The following is a 22171-nucleotide window of genomic DNA, read 5'->3' as shown; positions in this document are numbered from 1 at the left end:
ATCCATTTAATATTCATAGGAGTGAGATAGGTATCATTATTCCTATTTCATAGATATGAAAACTGAGATTCAGAAAAATAGATTGCCAAAGACAAAAAGTTGTCAGAATTGCTGTAACTGCAATTGAAAACTAAGTCTCTCTGACACTTAACAGCCATTGAACAAGTCGAAGTACATAGAAAATTCACCTTTCTGGGCATTAGTATTAAGTTTCATGTTATTTATGGTCTCTTCTAAAGACCAAAGAGGACCAGTAATTAGATGAACAGATTATCTTCAATTGGAAGAAATGACAAATGCATGTTAAAAAGATTTAAAATGTTAGATTTGTCTTAACTAATAAAATGCAACAAACTCATTAGGTTCAATAACTGAATTTCTTAGAGTTTGAAAGTTGTGGCAGATCAGGGAAAACAACAGGAGATTTTTATTTCTCTGAATGCTACATGAAGACTTAATCAGGGGCAGAAAGAATGCAGGCAGTCCAGCTGGAAGGCTGTCTTGCAGTATTCCCTATAAAAGTTGTTAGCGTCCTGGACTAGGACATTAAGTTTGAATTTGATATTAAAGGATATATTTAAAGCCTATCCCTGGCCTATCCTGGAAAATGGCAAAGAAAATACACCATATGGGGGAAAAAATGTTCTCTCTTTCCAATTTTTTCTTAAAAAAAGATACCTGAAAAGCAGACTGCTCAATGCTCTGCAATATCTGAGCATGTTTAGAACTCCATTTAGAAAGGAGCCTCTCAAACCATCAATCTTAGGCAGGACAGAAGCACTTGGGAGAGAAACTTACTGGGTAGACCCTAAATGCAGTGGAGAGCAAACAAGAGTTATCTGTGCCATCAATATGCACACATAGAACTAAGTCTGAGTACCATGAGAAGGACTGCAGCCATCACAATAGAAAAAATGGCAGATGTGAGAACAAAGCTAATGCAACCCATACCAGTGGTCACGTTCATCTTATCCCAAGTATTTCTGCCATAAAATAATTTGGAAATAGTTACAAGGGATTCCAGGGTTAAACTTTATGTTACATTGAACTCAACAAGAATTTAAGAATCCGCTATGATCCAGGGAAGAATGCAAAGATGCAAAAATGAGTGAAATACAGTTCTGACCCTGTACTCACTCACAACATTAAGAGGAAGCAAGGGTATAAACTGGAAATTATGATAATAACAACTATAATTTGGGGGGCAACTAGCATATGCCAGATAACGTGCCTGATGCATCCATACATTATTTACTCTTTTAGTTCTTAAGCAACTATCGGAAGCAGATGTAATTATTCCCATTCTTACATCTGGGGAAATTTAGGTTCATAGAGTTCATTTGCTTTCCCAATATCACACTTTCAGATGACAATAAGGCTCTCTGACTACAAAGCTCATGTTCTTTCTGTTCTGCAATGTAATATTTCCAAAAATATAAGACGTGAATCAGGCTAAATACAAGAACAAGATACTAGTGATGCCTCGAGAGTCTCTGGGACACCAACAAGATTGGTTCGAAGGTCTTGATTAGAAAGGGAGTTCTAAGGCTCCTTCCTGTTAAGAATTGATGCAAAGTGGTCAGAAACTGAAAGAAGATGAGGATGAGTCCTGATTTAAAGATTGTCAAGCTAAAAGACCAATTCTGTTCACAAGTCCAAAGAGTGATAAAGGCATTAAGATTAGAAGACAAAGCCAAAAAGAGGAAGTATCAGCTCACCACCTAGGATGGAGCAGGAAGGCAAACACTGAATATATTCTATGCTATTTCTTTTTTTTTTTTTATTAATTAAAAAAAGAATTAACAAAACAATTAGAAATCATTCCAATCTACATGTACAATCAGTAATTCTTAATAACATCACATAGTTGCATATTCATCATTTCTTAGTACATTTGCATCGATTTAGAAAAAGAAATAAAAAGACAACAGAATAAGAATTAAAACAATAATAGAAACAAAAAAAAACAAAAAAAACAAAAACAAAAAACCTATAGCTCAGATGCAGCTTCATTCAGTGTTTTAACATGATTACTTTACAATTAGGTATATTGTGTATTATTATTATTTTTGAGTTTTTGTATCTAGTCCTGTTGCACAGTCTGTATCCCTTCAGCTTCAATTACCCATTGTCTTACCCTGTTTCTAACTCCTGCTGAACTCTGTTACCAATGACATATTTCAAGTTTATTCTCGAATGTCCGTTCACATCAGTGGGACCATACAGTATTTGTCCTTTAGTTTTTGGCTGGATTCACTCAGCATAATATTCTCTAGGTCCATCCATGTTATTACATGGTTCATAAGTTTATCTTGTCTTAAAGCTGCATAATATTCCATCGTATGTATATACCACAGTTTGTTTAGCCACTCTTCTGTTGATGGAGATTTTGGCTGTTTCCATCTCTTTGCAATTGTAAATAATGCTGCTATAAACATTGGTGTGCAAATGTCCGTTTGTGTCTTTGCCCTTAAGTCCTTTGAGTAGATACCTAGCAATGGTATTGCTGGGTCGTATGGCAATTCTATATTCAGCTTTTTGAGGAACCGCCAAACTGCCTTCCACAGTGGTTGCACCCTTTGACATTCCCACCAACAGTGGATAAGTGTGCCTCTTTCTCCGCATCCTCTCCAGCACTTGTCATTTTCTGTTTTGTTGATAATGGCCATTCTGGTGGGTGTGAGATGATATCTCATTGTGGTTTTGATTTGCATTTCTCTAATGGCCAGGGACATTGAGCATCTCTTCATGTGCCTCTTGGCCATCCGTATTTCCTCTTCTGAGAGGTGTCTGTTCAAGTCTTTTTCCCATTTTGTAATTGGGTTGGCTGTCTTTTTGTTGTTGAGATGAACAATCTCTTTATAAATTCTGGATACTAGACCTTTATCTGATATATCATTTCCAAATATTGTCTCCCATTGTGAAGGCTGTCTTTCTACTTTCTTGATGAAGTTCTTTGATGCACAAAAGTGTTTAATTTTGAGGAGTTCCCATTTATTTATTTCCTTCTTCAGTGCTCTTGCTTTAGGTTTAAGGTCCATAAAACCGCCTCCAGTTGTAAGATCCATAAGATATCTCCCAACATTTTCCTCTAACTGTTTTATGGTCTTAGACCTAATGTTTAGATCTTTGATCCATTTTGAGTTAACTTTTGTATAGGGTGTGAGAGATGGGTCTTCTTTCATTCTTTTGCATATGGATATCCAGTTCTCTAGGCACCATTTATTGAAGAGACTGCTCTGTCCCAGGTGAGTTGGCTTGACTGCCTTATCAAAGATCAAATGTCCATAGATGAGAGGGTCTATATCTGAGCACTCTATTCGATTCCATTGGTCGATATATCTATCTTTATGCCAATACCATGCTGTTTTGACCACTGTGGTTTCATAATATGCCTTAAAGTCAGGCAGCGCGAGACCTCCAGCTTCGTTTTTTTTCCTCAAGATGTTTTTAGCAATTCGGGGCACCCTGCCCTTCCAGATAAATTTGCTTATTGGTTTTTCTATTTCTGAAAAATAAGTTGTTGGGATTTTGATTGGTATTGCATTGAATCTGTAAATCAATTTAGGTAGGATTGACATCTTAACTATATTTAGTCTTCCAATCCATGAACATGGTATGCCCTTCCATCTATTTAGGTCTTCTGTGATTTCTTTTAGCAGTTTTTTGTAGTTTTTTTATACAGGTTTTTTGTCTCTTTAGTTAAATTTATTCCTAGGTATTTTATTCTTTTAGTTGCAATTGTAAATGGGATTCGTTTCTTGATTTCCCCCTCAGCTTGTTCATTACTAGTGTATAGAAATGCTACAGATTTTTGAATGTTGATCTTGTAACCTGCTACTTTGCTGTACTCATTTATTAGCTCTAGTAGTTTTGTTGTGGTTTTTTCCGGGTTTTCGACGTATAGTATCATATCATCTGCAAACAGTGATAGTTTTACTTCTTCCTTTCCAATTTTGATGCCTTGTATTTCTTTTTCTTGTCTAATTGCTCTGGCTAGAACCTCCAACACAATGTTGAATAATAGTGGTGATAGTGGACATCCTTGTCTTGTTCCTGATCTCAGGGGGAAAGTTTTCAATTTTTCCCCATTGAGGATGATATTACCTGTGGGTTTTTCATATATTCCCTCTATCATTTTAAGGAAGTTCCCTTGTATTCCTATCTTTTGAAGTGTTTTCAACAGGAAAGGATGTTGAATCTTGTCAGATGCCTTCTCTGCATCAATTGAGATGATCATGTGATTTTTCTGCTTTGATTTGTTGATATGGTGTATTACATTAATTGATTTTCTTATGTTGAACCATCCTTGCATACCTGGGATGAATCCTACTTGGTCATGATGTATAATTCTTTTAATGTGTTGTTGGATACGATTTACTAGAATTTTATTGAGGATTTTTGCATCTGTATTCATTAGAGAGATTGGTCTGTAGTTTTCTTTTTTTGTAATATCTTTGCCTGGTTTTGGTATGAGGGTGATGTTGGCTTCATAGAATGAATTAGGTAGTTTTCCCTCCACTTCGATTTTTTTGATGAGTTTGAAGAGAATTGGTACTAATTCTTTCTGGAACGTTTGGTAGAATTCACATGTGAAGCCATCTGGTCCTGGACTTTTCTTTTTAGGAAGCTTTTGAATGACTGTTTCAATTTCTTTACTTGTGATTGGTTTGTTGAGGTCATCTATGTCTTCTTGAGTCAAAGTTGGTTGTTCATGTCTTTCCAGGAACCCGTCCATTTCCTCTAAATTGTTGTATTTATTAGCGTAAAGTTGTTCATAGTATCCTGTTATTACCTCCTTTATTTCTGTGAGGTCAGTAGTTATGTCTCCTCTTCCATTTCTGATCTTATTTATTTGCATCCTCTCTCTTTTTCTTTTTGTCAATCTTGCTAAGGGCCCATCAATCTTATTGATTTTCTCATAGAACCAACTTCTGGCCTTATTGATTTTCTCTATTGTTTTCATGTTTTCAATTTCATTTATTTCTGCTCTAATCTTTGTTATTTCTTTCCTTTTGCTTGCTTTGGGGTTAGCTTGCTGTTCTTTCTCCAGTTCTTCCAAATGGATAGTTAATTCCTGAATTTTTGCCTTTTCTTCTTTTCTGATATAGGCATTTAGAGCAATAAATTTCCCTCTTAGCACTGCCTTTGCTGCGTCCCATAAGTTTTGATATGTTGTGTTTTCATTTTCATTCGCCTCGAGGTATTTGCTAATTTCTCTTGCAATTTCTTCTTTGACCCAGTCGTTGTTTAGGAGTGTGTTGTTGAGCCTCCATGTATTTGTGAATTTTCTGGCACTCTGCCTATTATTGATTTCCAACATCATTCCTTTTATGGTCCGAGAAAGTGTTGTGTAAGATTTCAATCTTTTTAAATTTGTTGAGACTTGCTTTGTGACCCAGCATATGGTCTATCTTTGAGAATGATCCATGAGCACTTGAGAAAAAGGTGTATCCTGCTGTTGTGGGATGTAATGTCCTATAAATGTCTATTAAGTCTAGTTCATTTATAGTAATATTCAGATTCTCTATTTCTTTGTTGATCCTCTGTCTAGATGTTCTGTCCCTTGATGAGAGTGGTGAGTTGAAGTCTCCAACTATTATGGTATATGAGTCTATTTCCCTTTTCAGTGTTTGCAGTATATTCCTCACGTATTTTGGGGCATTCTGATTCGGTGCGTAAATATTTATGATTGTTATGTCTTCTTGTTTAATTGTTCCTTTTATTAGTATATAGTGTCCTTCTTTGTCTCTTTTAACTGTTTTACATTTGAAGTCTAATTTGTTGGATATTAGTATAGCCACTCCTGCTCTTTTCTGGTTGTTATTTGCATGAAATATCTTTTCCCAACCTTTCACTTTCAACCTATGTTTATCTTTGGGTCTAAGATGTGTTTCCTGTAGACAGCATATCGAAGGATCCTGTTTTTTAATCCATTCTGCCAATCTATGTCTTTTGATTGGGGAATTCAGTCCATTGACATTTAGTGTTATTACTGTTTGGATAATATTTTCCTCTAACATTTTGCCTTTTGTATTATATATATCATATCTGATTTTCCTTCTTTCTACACTCTTTTCCATATCTCTCTCTTCTGTCTTTTTGTATCTGACTCTAGTGCTCCCTTTAGTATTTCTTGCAGAGCTGGTCTCTTGGTCACAAATTCTTTCAGTGACTTTTTGTCTGAGAATGTTTTAATTTCTCCCTCATTTTTGAAGGATAATTTTGCTGGATATAGGAGTCTTGGTTGGCAGTTTTTCTCTTTTAGTATTTTAAATATATCGTCCCACTGTCTTCTAGCTTCCATGGTTTCTGCTGAGAAATCTACACAAAGTCTTATTGGGTTTCCCTTGTATGTAATGGATTGTTTTTCTCTTGCTGCTTTCAAGATCTTCTCTTTCTCTTTGACCTCTGACATTCTAACTAGTAAGTGTCTTGGAGAACGCCTATTTGGGTCTAATCTCTTTGGGGTGCGCTGCACTTCTTGGATCTGTAATTTTAGGTCTTTCATAAGAGTTGGGAAATTTTCAGTGATAATTTCTTCCATTAGTTTTTCTCCTCCTTTTCCCTTCTCTTCTCCTTCTGGGACACCCACAACACGTATATTTGTGCGGTTCATATTGTCCTTGAGTTCCCTGATACCCTGTTCAAATTTTTCCATTCTTTTCTGGATAGTTTCTGTTTGTTTTTGGAATTCAGATGTTCCATCCTCCAAATCACTAATTCTATCTTCTGTCTCTTTAAATCTATCATTGTAGCTATCCATTATTTTTTCTATGTTTGCTACTTTATCCTTCACTTCCATAAGTTCTGCGATTTGTTTTTTCAGTTTTTCTATTTCTTCTTTATGTTCAGCCCATGTCCTCTTCATGTCCTCCCTCAATTTATCGATTTCAGTTTTGAAGAGGTTTTCCATATCTGTTCGTATATTCAGCATTAGTTGTCTCAGCTCTTGTGTCTCATTTGAGCTATTGGTTTGTTCCTTTGACTGAGCCATATTCTCAATCTTTTGAGCATGGACAGTTATCTTCTGCTGCTGGCGTCTGGGCATTTATTCAGATTTCTCTTGGTGTTGGACCCAGCAAGGTTGTAATATTTTTCTGTGAAATCTCTGGGTTCTGTTTTTCTTATCCTGCCCAGTAGGTGGCGCTCGTGGCACACGTTTGTCTGCGGGTCCCACCAGTAAAAGGTGCTGTGGGACCTTAAACTTTGGAAAACTCTCGCCGTCCTGGGGGTTCGCTAGCCGAAGCGGCTTGAGCCGGCCCAGAGTCCGAATGCAGGGAGGGTTGCTGGTCGCCGCAGCCAGGGAAAGAGCCCGTCCGAATTTCCTAGTCGGCCCTGGGCAACAAGCGTGGCGGGAGGGCGCCAGCGGCAGCGGCCCGCCCGAGAGAGTGCACGTTCCCCGGGAGTCACGGGGTCACCGTTCTCCGCGGCCTGGGGGTTTCCGATCCAATTCTCTCAGTTGGTCCGGGGGCTGCGCGTGCTGTGGGCGCCAGTCGCCTTGGTTTCAGGGGACCACCTCTCCAATTCTCCCAGCCGGCCCGGGAAGGGGGAAGGGAGTAACTCCGGCCGCTTGCCACCCCGCCCGGTAAGGCCCGCGCGCCTCGGCGATCTCACCCGAGCTGCTTCTCTCAGCCAGCCAGCCGTTCCAGGATGGGGTACGCTGTCTTTTTTATCTCTGTTGTGGCTTTGGGCGCTTTCTGTATCGTTTCTACTCCCCTAGTAGGTGTCCTGGAGAAGAAACTAAGATCCGCGCGTCTTACTCTAAGCCGCCATCTTCCAGCTCTGTCTATGCTATTTCTTTACTTATAAAATGGAGATAGCAGCTCCTAATGGGATTGTTGTGAGACTCAAAACATAAATGGATATGAGCACCCATCATAAATAGCGCAGTTCTGTATAAGCATTAGAAGTTATTCTTGTCATGAGACAGATTGTAGAAGGCAAAATTCTAAAGATGCCTCTCCAAGATCCTTACCCCTGATTTTCCAATCACACACTAATCTAGATACTGCTGTGAAAGGATGTTGAATATAGAATTAAGGTTACTAATCAAATGATTTTAAAATAAGGGCATTATCCTGGATTATCTGGTTACATATTCCAATGTAATCACATGCATTTTTAAAAGCAAAAGAGAAGACAAGAATGAGAGAAATGCAGTAGAAGAAGATGACAGGAGAAATAACAAAGAAAGGAGGACAGAGAGATTCAAAGCATGAGAAACACTTGCTCCACCATTACTGACTTAGGAGATGGAGTAAAGGGGCCAAAAGTCAAGGAAGAATTTAGCAGCAGATTTTACATAGCTATAGAAAGAATTTCTATATTGGAAGACAGATCAAGGAAAATTATCTAAAATGTAGCACAAAGATATGAAAGACAGGTTGGAAATACTGACTATAAAGAAGATCCAAACTCTGTTTATAAGAATGGGAAAGAAACAATATTTAAGAAAGTAATTGCTGAACACTTTCCAGAACTGATGAAAGATATCATTCCAAAGATTCAAGATATTCAGCAAATCCCACGAAAAATTACAGGAAATTTCCTTTCCTAGAACCATAATTGGTGGGCAATGGTGGTTCAGTAGCAGAGTTCTCACCTGCCATGTCAGAGATCCAGGTTTAATTCCCAGTGCCTGCCCATGCAAAAAGAAAAAAAACTGTAAGAAGAAAAAGCTATAAAAGAAAAGAATTGATAAAATTGGACATCATCAAAATTAAAAATACTTGCTCTTCAAAAGACATTTTTAAGAAGATTGAAATGCAAGCCTAGAAGAATATATTTGCAAAACATGTATTTGATAAAGGAATTTTATAGTATGGACAATATATAAAATATCTCTCACAACTCAATAAGAAGAAGACAACCAGATTTTAAAATAGCAAAATATTTTACCAAAGAAGATACACAAAGGGAAGTGCATGCACAGAAAGATACTCAACAACATCAGCCATCAGGGAAACACAAAGTAATATCACTATGAAATAACACTATGCACCACTAAAATAGCTAAAATCACCAAACAATATTGCTACACATCAACTAGAATGGCTAAAACTTAAACAGTCACAGAATAACAAGCATTAACAAGGATATGAAACAAGTGGAATTGTCATATAGTGTCAGTGGTGATGAAAAATGAGACAGCGACTCTGAGAAAAAGTAAACATACACTTAATAAACAATTCAGCAACACCATTTCTAAGTATTTAACCAAAAAAAAAAAAATGAAAACATATGTCCCCACAGATACTTGTATGTGGATATTTATAGCAGCTTTATTTATAATATCTCCAAACTAGAAAGAAACCAAATATCTATCAACAGCAAATGGATAAAAGCAAGTTCTGGTTTATCCATGCAGTGGAATATTACTCACCAACAACAATGAACACACTGCTGATATACTGAACAACATGGATGGATCTCAACAGCATTGTGTTATGTGAAATAAGCCAGGTACAAAAAACTTCTTTAGAAAAGGCAAAATTATGTGAAACAAAACAGAGAGAGTGGTTGGTTGCCAGGGGCAGGATTTGTGGAGTGGAATAGGCTGAAAAATGGCCCAAGGAACTTTTGGGGGTGATAGAAATGTTCTATATCTTGATTGTAGTAAAGAATACACAACTTCATACTTCATCCAAACTCAGAGATTTATAAATTTAAAGCTGGCGAATTTTATGGCATATAAATTATACTTCAATAAGGTTGTCTTTTAAAAGTCAATTATACTTCTGGGCGGGCCGCGGTGGCTCAGCGGGCAAAGTGCTTGCCTGCTATGCCGGAGGACCTCGGTTCGATTCCCGGCCCCAGCCCATGTAACAAAAAACGGAAATACAAAATACAATAAAACAAGAAAATGTTTAAAGATGTTTCCCTTTCTTCCTTCCTTCCTTCCTTCTATCCTTCCTTCCTTCTCTCTGTCTTTCCTTTAAAAAAAAAAAAAAAGTCAATTATACTTCTATACATGACAACAATATTTTATAATGTAAAATTTTAAAGAGGATACCATTTATAATTCCATAAAAACCCCTGCAGCACTTCAAAATAAATTTAACAAAATATATGAAAGACCTCACAGAGAAAAATATACAACTGTTTTGAGAGACATCGAAGAATACCTAATTAAATTAAGCAACATTTCATGTTTATATTTTGGGGGTAAAAAAGCGAAAGGATGTGGATAGCTTCTAACAGCTGAGAATAACCCCCGGCCAACAGGCAGCAAAAAAATGAGAACCTCATGGAAACCAATGCTGCTAACCCGAATGAGCTTGGAAGCAGATTCATCTCCAGAGCCTTGCCCTGATTTTGGCCTTCTGAAACTCTAAACAAGGACTCCACTGAGTTTTGTTATACCTGGATTTCTGACCTATAGAAACTGAGATAATAATTTCATGTCATTTAAAGCTGCTATGTTTGTGAAAATTTATCACAGCAACAATGGAAAATTTGTCCACCCAACTAATCCCTATCCAGACCTTGTTCTCTGGTAATTTGTACCCAGATACTTTAACAAAATATAACATCAGAAGTCCAGAAATGGTTACCAAAGAAACTAATTTCATTTACACAGTCATAAGTCTAGACAAAAACAAATAAAGTGTGATTCTTTAATTGGCAATTAGATGAACATTGAACGTTAGAACTGCAAATAGTGTTTTTTTATAAAAATATTAATAAGAATTATATTTTTGAAAAAATTAAATTAAAAATTCCACATTTATTTAAACAATTTTTATTGATACTCCCAATTGTTCCTCAATATCCATGTACAACTCGTTGTGAATATCATGCTGATTTATGAGAACTTCTGGAACAACATATTGTAAAACAAAGAGAAGGTAGGAAATGGATGCTGGGAATACATTTAGGCAAGAATCTATGACATTCATGCTCCCTGAAAGGAAAGATTTGACAAAGCTTACCTAAAGTGTATGTACTCAAATCCTCCTTGCATTCAACAGAAGTATTTATCTCTGACATAAGTTGAGGAAAGCCCACAAAACATCATGGCACTCAGATACAGTTGTCTTGTATTTTGAGGAAACAAGGCAAGAGATATGGAACAGCATTTCCCTGGGACCTGGATGGTGGTACTCACAAGAGCTGATGTTTCAGATAATGGGGCACAAAGTGCCAAGGCTGAGCACTGGATTCCTTATGAGAGAGGTGCCCATGTGCTATTTAATAAGTTTTATTTTGGTGTGTTTTTCATCTGTTGGGCCCAAAAAGGCACAGGTCTTTGTATAGGGACCCCTCCTGTCGATTTTAGGGAGGATATCTTTCATAAAGATTTCAGTTGAATATCAAAGATGCTTTTCCCCTTGACTGTCTTCTTGAAGAGCATACCATTGTCAAGTTAGATAAACACTGGCTTAGTTTGCTAAAGTTGCCAAAATGCAATATACCAGAAATGGGGTGGATTTTACAATAGGGATTTATTAGCTTACACGCTTACAATTCTGAGGCCATGCAAAATGTCCAAATCAAGCCATCTCGATTATACTTTCTCCCCAAAGACCAGCTACCAGTGATCCTCAGTTCCTCTAGCACATGGCAAGGTACATGACCAGTGTCTGCTGATTCTTTTCTCTCAGGTTTTACTGCTTTCAGCTTCTGGCTCTTTCTCTCTTACCTTCTCTGGCTTTTCTTTCTCAGATTTTCTGTATTTTCTCTTTCTTCTGTGTTTCCTAGCTTCTGTGTGGAAGCTCTTAGAAAAGACTCCAGTGAAAGGATTAAGACCTACCTGAGCATGTCTCAACTGAAAAAACAATCAAAAGGTCCCACCTACAACAGGTTTACACCCAAAGAAATGTATTAGCTTTAAGAGCATGATCTTTTTAGGGGACATACAGCTTCAAACTCTCACAAGCATCTTTGCTTTATATTTGCATACTTGAGACATACACACACGTTCTATGCAGACTCTTTGTTCTCAAAATCAAAATATGTTCAGTGGTTTTCTCCTAATGTAATCAAAGTTTGCATTATTTTGTGGTGTCAAGAGGTAAAGCTCTATCAATCAATGAAAGCCAATTGCAATATTCCTTCTAGTGCCTAATTACAAATAGAAATAGTGCCTAGAAAAAAGCTTAAATTTGTAGCAGAATCATAAAACTTGAATAAAAGATCCATTAGAAAAATATATCTTCAGATTATGATAAATGCTTCACGTATCACTTTTATTGCCAGAGTCAAATGATTACCAGATGGTTTTAGCACTTAATTTGCATTCAGCACTCAAGTATTGAGCAGTTAACATGCCCTCGGTGCATTTTTTCTCTGGTACTTTCTAAATAGAACAAATGTGGGTTTAAATAATCTATGCTCTATTTTTCTTCTCAAATATCATACTCCAAAAGCCCTAGTCTCCAAGTTAATCTTTCTTTTCATCATGCTTTTCTTTTTTTCCTTCTTTTTCTTCCCCTCCTCCACTTCTTTTTTGAAATGAATGCTTACGATGGAGGCTTCAATTCAAAAGCCCTTCCTAAAGTGGCTGGTCCTCCAACACAGAAGTGTGAGGTATGAAGAATTTTAGAGTAATATCTTCTATATGCCAGACAGAGTCTACATATTCACAAATAGTAGTAGTAGTAATAGTAGTACTCCTTGGATATAGAGTCTCAGATTCACATTCAAGTTCAAAGAAGGAGAAGCGTGGTATTATGGAAAGAACATGAGCTTTACAACCAGAAATCCTTGGTTTGAGCCTCAGTTCTACCACTTGCTAGTTTTGCGACATCAAAAAGTTTAATTGAATTCTCTGAAAATCAGGCTTCACTGGTAAAATGTGGATAATTAACACATGTATTTTAGAAGTCAAAGGATATAAATCCCATAGCCTTGCCCATGGTGGACACTTAAAAAATATTGTTTCCTTTTCCTAATTGTTATTAAACTGCTATCACATAGCAGGATCTGTGCTATACACTTTCATGTTGTTTCTGACTGAATTCACATTTTATACCCTCTGTGCAGAGGGCTTCAGAGGGAGGCTAATGTAGGTATCCATCATGGAAATGAGACGTTGGTGAAGGGGTAGAGTGAGGTTGCGATCAGCTGGTTGTTCTGCTTGCCAGATGTTGGCATATATTTGAACTTAGCCTTGGAAAAGAAACTCATAATCAAGGATGGGAAACAATGGCCTCTTACTTTCAGAAAGAATCTCAGGTGTATATGATAGATTTGCCTTAAAATAGGAATTAGCTAAAGTGTTTCATGTCCGTATAGGGCAATTAACTTAGGGTAAATGAGAAAGGAAAATTTTGAGTAAGAAGTCACATGATGTCACTAACAGTATCTTACCTCCTGTCCCAGAAAGAATTAATTTATTGTTCCTAATATAGGGAGCTATGTTTAAAAATGTAAAAACGAAAACTTAAATAAGAGTTGAAACAGTGGAGGCATTGTAGAAACAGAGAGCAAGGACCTCCGTTTAAGAATCAAAGAAAGGGTTGGCACAGAGGAGCCCATTTCCCAGTCTCAGTAAGAGAAACTGTTGGAGCAAAAAGAAGTGGGGAGGATCACACAAGCACAGGAGGAGTGATGACAGTTTGACAACTGCAAGAGTGGACTAAAGCCTAAGCCTTGCATAACCAGCAGGAGCAAGGTCATCTCAGCTGTTATTCCAGCCACTCAGAAGCAGCACAGGAGCCCCAGCAAAGACCAGGAAGCAATCCTACCAACAAGTGGACATAAAAGTCCACCAGGGAGAGATCAAGATGGTGGAGTGAGGGTAGGCTGGTTTCACCCCTGCTCCATGGGTAAACAAGAACGGGAACAGTAAAAGTGACCAGGACTGCAGTCCTAGCAGGTGAGTGATCAAAGACGGTCTTCAGCGTTTTGTGGAGCCATCCTAGTAAAGAGAGGCAGGGAGACCAGGATGGGAAAGCAGGGCAAGTCTGTAAGGCTGCACCTGCCAGCAGGTAGGTGATCAAAGAGGGTCTTCAGCATTTTGTGGAGCCGTCCTAGTAGAGAGAGGCAGGGAGACCAGGATGGAAAAGCAGGGCAAGTCTGTAAGGCTGCATCTGCCAGAGGCGGGTGACAGCATGTGGGGAAGTATGGACCCAAAGGAGTGGACCATCCCTTCACTCCAGCCTGCCCCAGCAGCCAGCTGGGTAGAACTACTCATGTGTCTCTGGAGTCAGCAACACCCATATGGATCCCAGGGATGCACACAACTGCCCACCATAAGGGGCCACACCTGCCAGACACTGGGACCAATCACTTCACCAGGTATAATAAGTGGCCATGTCATTGGGTGCTGTGAGCAGCGATTTTGCCAGGCATGAGGTACTAGGATCAGCTCCCTGCCAGGCGCTATGATAAGCTGCCACATATTCCATGCACACACTATTTTGCACAGCAGCCACCACAGTCGGTGGGAAAGGTAGGCCTGAGGAGAGGTGGTGGCTCATGAGTGCCATATGCTGGGAAGAAGCAGTAAGTGCAGTCTGGCAAACTCCCTAGCTGCCTAGGTTTTTGTTTTGTTTTGTTTTGTTTTTTTAATTTTTATTTTTTCTCTTTTTCTTTTCATTGGGCACCAGTCTGAGTTCATTCTCAATATATCTTGGAATGACTCCTGACTTTTGGGCCTACTATTGCTGATGTGTTGCTGTGTTACTTTTATTTATTTCTTTTTTTGGTCTTTTTTATTCTTTTTTTTTTTAGATGAGGAGGGTACATGAGTCAGGAGTCAAGCCCAGGTCTCCTGTATGGTGGGCAGGCATTCTGCCAATGAACTACCCATACATCACTGCCTAGTTAATAGACCCTCAAGTAGAACTGCACCCCCTATATGAGATACGATCCTTTGCTTGGCAGGGAATTACTAACAAACCAAGTGCAAAAGGGGACTTTCGATGCAAACCTAATTAAACACAAAACTTTAGATGAGTGAAGGAAACCAACTTGCAAAATAACCTTATTAAGATAATCAAATACCCTGACCAAAATAGAAAATCAGAAAGCGTGTGAAGATCCAGGCAGAAATTGACCAGATAAATGATCAAATCAAAACACCAGAGGAATCACAGAATATGGAACAATTACTCAAAGATATTTAGAAAGAAATAAAGGACATCAAGAAGACACTAGAAAAGCATAAAGAAGAACTTGAAAGATTACATAGAAAAATAACAAATCTCACAGAGATGAAAGATATTGTAGTCCAAATTAGAAATATACTAGAGATACACTGTGGGAAAATGACCAAAGATCAGAATGCTTCCATAATGCAGATGAAAGTGTGGACCTTGGAACACCAGGTCCTGCCAGGGTGGAACACTGTCCTGGCAAGCACATGATTGTTTGCAGAAGGAAGTATTTGAACCTTGTATGGCATGCCTGAGATTAATGCTGATGTGGCAGTTCAGTGAAAAACAACTTACTAAGAACCTTGAAAGATACTTTCTGTTTTGAAGCTTCTCAATAAATATGATGAGGAACTCAGCGCTGAGGCTCTTGTCCTTTAAGACATGAATCCCCTGCTCTCATCTTAAAAGACTCTTTTGTGTGAGTGTCTTTATTTTTCAGATTCGTGGTGCCTTCCTTGGCCCCTCGTGGTGATCTGGTCTCAGCAATACACAACAGCAGATTCAAAGAAATTCGAAGAAATTCGAAGTTCTCACATGAACTTCAAAGACATGAATATTGTACAAAGAGTCAGTAATAAAGGGATATGGGGGGAAACTACTAATATACTATGGTTTATAGTTAACAGGAAGACAGCAACACCGCCACAGCAATACCAGGGGTAAATGATTGGGGTGGGGGACAAAAGATTAGGAGAGGTTTTGATTTGATATTTGGTGAGGACAATATGTTCTGCTAAATAAACCAGAAACAAAAGAACAAATACACCATGGTCTTTCTCAGAAAACACTTATAAGAAGAAAATTGAACCTAGGTTGCAAGTTCTTATGGCAGCCATACTTAGTCTGAAGTTGTAAGTGTATTTCTAGATTCTGAGATATAGAGCTATTTGTGTATAAGCTGGTATTTCCCTGGAACTCTGAGTACCTCTGTGACATCTAAGATACAGAGCTGGAGCTCTGAAGCTCTGAAAATCAGCATTGCTACATACAATCGCAGTTAAAGTAACCAAAAAAGATATCAGGCTTCAATTAGAGATAAAAATGAAGCTGATTTGATTGGAACTAAGGTAAATCAGTACACAAGGCAAACATTGATAGTGTATAAACTCTAGAGCTTCACTTACTATATGAGATCAAAGACAGAGAGATTTATTGTGTCTAGAACCTACATTTACTGTAATACACAACCTAAATCAACCTATCTGTACAGCTCACTTAAATAACCCAAACACATGGAGATCAGTGTGGGAATGAGATCTTATAATTCTATGTAGGTTAATATAATACCTGGATACAACCCAAACTATGGGAGGCCGATAATTAAAAAGTATTGATAGTGTCCCCTGAGGGACTGGAGAAAAAAAATAGAACTGTTAAACTTTCCCATTTGGGAAAACCCTGGTGCTCTCTCAAACAATGGAGACTCCCAAGAAAATAGACCAAGCCGTTGATTTTGAGGCTTGCCGTTATGAAACTTACTTCTGTAGCAGAGAAACTAAGAATACCTATAATTATGCCTAGGAGTTGCTTCCAGGAAACCTCTGTAGTTGCTCAGATGTGACCTCTCTCTCTCTATAACCCAACTCTGCAGGTAAAATCATTATCTTCTCCCCTATGGGGGACATGCCATCCAGGAGTTAAAGTCTCCCTGGCAACATTGGACATGATTCCCAGGGATGAGTCTGGTCCTGGCACCATGGGATTGATAATGCCTTCCAGACCAAAAGGGGGAAAAGAGAGGTAACAAAACAAGGTATTGGTGGCTAGGAGAGCTCAAATAGTGTCAAGAAGCTATTCTGGAGGCTATGCTTACACAAGCTTTCAGTTAAATATTGCTAATTGCCATGGCTTGCCAAATCCCAACAACATCATGCCTATCTATTAACCCTAAAGAACACCTAGGGTTCTGAGATTCTACAAAAATTTCATACATTAAGCTTAGTTTTTGAAACCCATTATCTCTAGATGGTTCCTTGGCTAAATAAGCCCTGAAACCCAGAGGGGCCAGCCTCTCCAAGAATATCAACTAATTCCATCCCCCTATCTTATATTGTTGATACCCTTTTCCACATGTAAAAGTTAGAATAACCATAGCCCTAACACCCTTATGTGGGAGAAGGATCAAAAGAGAAGAATGAGTTATAACAGAGAAGATAGCATTTGACAGCTGCGTATGACTGCCGAATCACTATATTGATGTCTCTTTTAGTCTCCTGTATTTTGGAGCAGCTAAAAGGAAAAACCTGAAACCATGGAACGGTAATCCATAACAAATTATGAAATCTATTATGGAGCTGTTTGTTGGAATGTACTTTCAACATTATTGCTTTTTCTTTCTTTTTTGTATATGTGTTACATTTCACCAAAAAAATGTTAAAAAAAAAAAAAAGTCTACTGGGAGAGGGCATGCTCCACTTCAGGACACTGTTAGGAGGAGAAAGAACTTCTGCTGATCTGCGATCCAGGGAGCTCACTAATGGAGACTTCACAAGAACCTCTTCCCCTCCCACCTCCATTGATTATCTTCATTTAATAAGTTGGCCAGATGATTATGGGACAGCATCCATTCCAGAAGAATATATGAATTAGATATTATATATATTAACATAATAAATAATTCCTATTTTAACAGGTAAACATTGGGCAATGAATACATCAGACACCTTGCTGGGTGTAAAAGATGCAAATTTAAATGGATAAAGAGACAATAATCTCTAACAGTATAAAGTACTAAATAAAATGTAACAGATGGAGAAGAGGAAATGCAGAATAGTGCGTCTCAAGCTTTCAAGTGGACTCTGGCGTTAGCATCTGTACAGATTTCAAAAGAATAAAATATTTGCATATCCGTTTAATAATCACTTAAATTTTTTCTTGACCTGACAACACCATACACGTACTAAATATTGAGGCTGCCTAGCCCCTTTTTCCCACTAGCCTGCAAAACTCTAGTAGACAGGCTTAATCCATAGCATTGGACCATGTGCTATGCTGGCTGTGAATTACCATCTTGAGATCTTCCTTCTCTTCATCATGGGTATTCCCTTTGCCTTTCTCTGATGTGGGATTCCTTGTTTTCTTGACTCCATGTCTTGCTCTTTTATTGTTCAAAACTCACATGTCCTCGATAAGCTTTGTAAGGAATGGCGCATTAGAGGTAAGTACTTTGATACATTTCATGTCAGAAAATATGTTCTTTTTACCTCCCCATTTAATTGATAGCTTGGCTGAGAACAGAATTCTAGATTGGAAATAAATTTCTCCTTTAAATTTTGAGGCATTGCTCTTTTGTTTTCTAGTTTCCATTGATAGATCCAATGCCATTTTGATACTCCTTTGTATGAAACCTGTATAGACTTTTTAGGATCCTCTCCTTATTTTAGCCACATTTTTCCATAGTAAAGCTTATGGGAGCAAGAAGCTCCACCTACAGTTAAAAAGAAGCTTTATCACATGTTGAGAGCTTACAATTAGATTTCAATACCCCCTTATTAAATTTGAATGGTCAATAATCATCAAAGGTCACTGGAGAATAACATTTAAAAATGAATGACAGGGCAGTGTGACAGTGGCTCAGTGGTAGAATTCTTGCCTGCCATGCTGGAGACCAGAGTTTGATTCCTGGTGCCTGCCTATGCAAAAAATAAAAAATAAAAATAAATGAATAAATAAAGTAAAATTAATGACAGGGGATGCAAGGGTAGTTCAGTGGTAGAATTCGCACCTGCCATGAGGGGGACCCAGGTTTGATTCCTGATCCATGCAATTGCCAAAAAACAGAATTCAACAAATGGTGCTGCAACAACAGGATACTCACATGGAAAAATAATGAAATGTGACCCCACCATGCAGCATACAATAAAAAAGAATGACAGATCCTAAGTTAAACCATGGACTAGAGCTAATAATACAATTATAAAAAATGTGCTAACATCTGAGAGCCAAGAATGACAGGAATTAAGCATCTGACCTGCACACCCGGCCTCCTCTCACTTCGCTTTCATGGCTTTCCCTCCTTCTGCCCTGATTGCTGCACAGAACACCTTCCACCATGACCACCTCAGCAAGTTTCCACTTGAACAAAGGCATCAAGCAGGTATACGTGGGTCTGCACCAGGGCAAGAAAGTCCAAGCCGTGTATATCTGGATCGATGGCACTGGAGAAGTACTGCACTATAAGACATGTACTCTGGACAGTGAAGCTAAGTGTATAGAAGAGTTGCCCAAGTGGAATTTGATGACTCTACTACTTTTCAGTCTGAAAGTTCCAATAGTGGCATGTATCTCAACCTTGTTGTATTTCAGTACCGTTGCCACAAGGACATCAATAATCTGGTGTTCTGTGAAGATTTCAAGTGCAATTGAAAGCCTGCAGAGACCAATTTAAAGCAGCCCTGTAAATAAACAGTGGGCACGGTGAGCAACCAGCACCCTTGGTTTGGAATGGAGCAGGAATATTCCTGATGGGGACAGATGGACACCTCACCTCTTAGGCTGGCCTTTCAATGGCTTTCCTGGGGCCCCGAGGCCCATATTACTGTGGTGCGGGAGCAGACAAAGCCTATGGCAGAGACATTGTGGAGGCCCACTACCAGGCCTGCTTGTCCGCCAGCATCAAGATCGCTGCAACAAATGTGGAGGTCATGCCCGTCCAGTGGCATCCGCATTCCCCAGACTGTTGGCCAGGAGAAGAAGGGTTACTTTGAAGACCGCCAACACTCTGCCAACTGTGACCCCTCTGCAGTGCCAGAAGCCCTCATATGCGTGTGTCTTCTCAATGAGACCTGCAATGAGCCCTTCCATTACAAGGGTTAGACCTCCAGTCATCACACCCCTCCCAGTTCTTCATCTCACTCCCACTTTTCTTCTCTCCCAATTGTCCTACTAAATGTAACTCAAAGGGCAGAGTATCAAGTATTTTATTCCTCGTGCCCAATTAATAACTGTTGCTTTTGTGAGCCAGGGAAGAGGGATCAAGTTTTTAAACTCTTCACACCCACCCCATGTCCCTTTTGATCCTATCACAGAAGCTTTGAAAGAATGAGGAAGAAGCACATAAATGGGGAGGGGTGGGGAGGGAAGACATAACCACTGCTTCCATTTAAATCAGGTGTGTTTGTCCAGTAGGCATAGTCCAGTCTGAACGGAAAGCATCTGCGTTTGTGAAGGGAAAGATGTTTTCTGTGAGGTTAGCTGAAGTGTAGGGGGTGGCTGGCTGGCTTTGTAGTTAGCCGAGACTATATCCTGCCCACCACCCATTGGTGGGGAAGTTCCATTTTCTAAAAACATTATAACCAACTTTCCTTTTGAAGCGGGAATTAGTAGAGAAGGAAGGACTAGGGAAATTAGGAGGAAAATGACCTTGATCTCTATGCTTCCCTCACTTGAGGCTAAATGCCCTAGCCTGAAGACAAACTTCAGAGTATTAACTGATGGATAGCTTTATGTTAAGAAGAAGAAAAAGTTCCTATTGCCTGGTCCTCCATTTATAACACAAAGCAGAGTAATATTTTCGTATTTAAATGTAAAAACAACAAAAAATTATATATATTATGTATAATTATATATATGGATATGTGGGTGGATATGCGTGTTTTCTGGAGGAGAAAACCATTGTAATTACAGGGAGGAAAATTTGATGCAAGAAGTCTATTTAGAAATAAGAATCTCCTTTTGAGTGGGGTGGGTGAGGCCCTGTTTAAAAAGTTGGCCCCTCGGGGGCCATTATTCACTCCCTACCACTTGGGGAGTTTCATTGTGCACTCCTTACCCTTCTGAAGGAGAGGGAATTGCTTCTGTAACAGGTGGAAACAGATTACTAGCAGCCGTGGTCATGTGAGCCTGTTGGCTCTGGTTTAAAAGACACACAGGGGGTTAGCAATATGAGTTGGCTGGTATATTTAAGCTTTGGGTTTCCGACAAAGGGGTATTGGGGTAATTTTCTGATGGGATTAGCATGAGGCTAAAGCAGGCCCTTTGCTATATTAAATTTTTTTAAGTGCTATCATCTATTGTAACAAATGTTCCACACCAATGCAAGGTGTCAGTAATAGGGTGGTATATGGGAATCCTATATTTTATGCATGACTGTTCTGTAAAACCACAACTTCCCTAATAAAAAACTGTTAATTTAAATTTTAAAGAAAGGAATGATAAAGGCCAAAGCAAACATAAATCAGCATACTAATAATGAAAAAGGAACTATGCAGAGAGATAAAAATCAGAAAAATCAATCATTAATATTCAGAGAGAAAAGAGAAGGCTTTGTATCCATAAAGCAAAGCTAAAAGTTATTAAATTTTAAAAAGGAACTTTCAGATAATAAAAATGTTAGAAATTTCAAAATATGATAACAAAATGAAAAACTCAGTAGAGGTTTAGGAGACAAAGTTGAGGAATCATTACAGAGAGTGGAATAAAAAGAATAAGAATAGAAAGGAGAAAAATAGATGTGAAAATTAAAAGGCTGGTCCAGTTTATTTGACATTCAAATATTGGAAGTTCTGGAGAGAGAGAATGAAGACAACAAAAATAAAGAAATCACTTCAGAAATACATTGGGAAAATTTTCCAGGAAAAACATGCATCATATTTTTAAGGTCCTGCTGACTGCCTAGAATGATGGATAAAAATAAGCCTATAACAAAGCATATCAAAAAGAAATTTCAAAGCTAAAGAAATAAAGAGATGATTCTAAAAGGTCTATACAGTTTTCATACAGAGAAGAATCAGAATGGCATTGGATCCCTCAATGGAAAATAGAAAACAACAGAGCAATGCCTTCAAAATGTAAAGGGAAATTTGTTTCCAACCTAGAATTCTATTCCAAGCCAAACTATCAATTAAATGGGGAGGTAAAATAAACATATTGTCTGACAGGAAAGGTATTAAAATATTTACCTTTAATGCACCATTCCTACAAAGCTTTATGGAGGTAAGTGAGTTTTAAACAATGAAAGGGCAAGACATGGAGTCAAGAAAACAAGAATCCCAGGTCATAGAAAGGCAAAGGGAGTGCTCATGGTAATAGAAAAGGGAGATCTCAGGATGATAATTCACAGCAGGCAC

The 22171-nt window shown here is 38.4% G+C and overlaps 1 pseudogene; it reads left to right on the top strand.

Moving 5' to 3' along the window:
* The first annotated feature begins 19149 nt into the window (after positions 1-19149).
* LOC143645112 (glutamine synthetase pseudogene) lies at positions 19150-19810 on the top strand (annotated as a pseudogene).
* The last annotated feature ends 2361 nt before the right edge of the window (positions 19811-22171 follow it).

The sequence above is a fragment of the Tamandua tetradactyla genome, chromosome 8, assembly GCF_023851605.1.
Source record: "Tamandua tetradactyla isolate mTamTet1 chromosome 8, mTamTet1.pri, whole genome shotgun sequence".
Classification (NCBI taxonomy): domain Eukaryota; kingdom Metazoa; phylum Chordata; class Mammalia; order Pilosa; family Myrmecophagidae; genus Tamandua; species Tamandua tetradactyla.
Note: the sequence above shows the minus strand (reverse complement) of the source record. Positions and strands in the feature narration are given on the sequence as shown.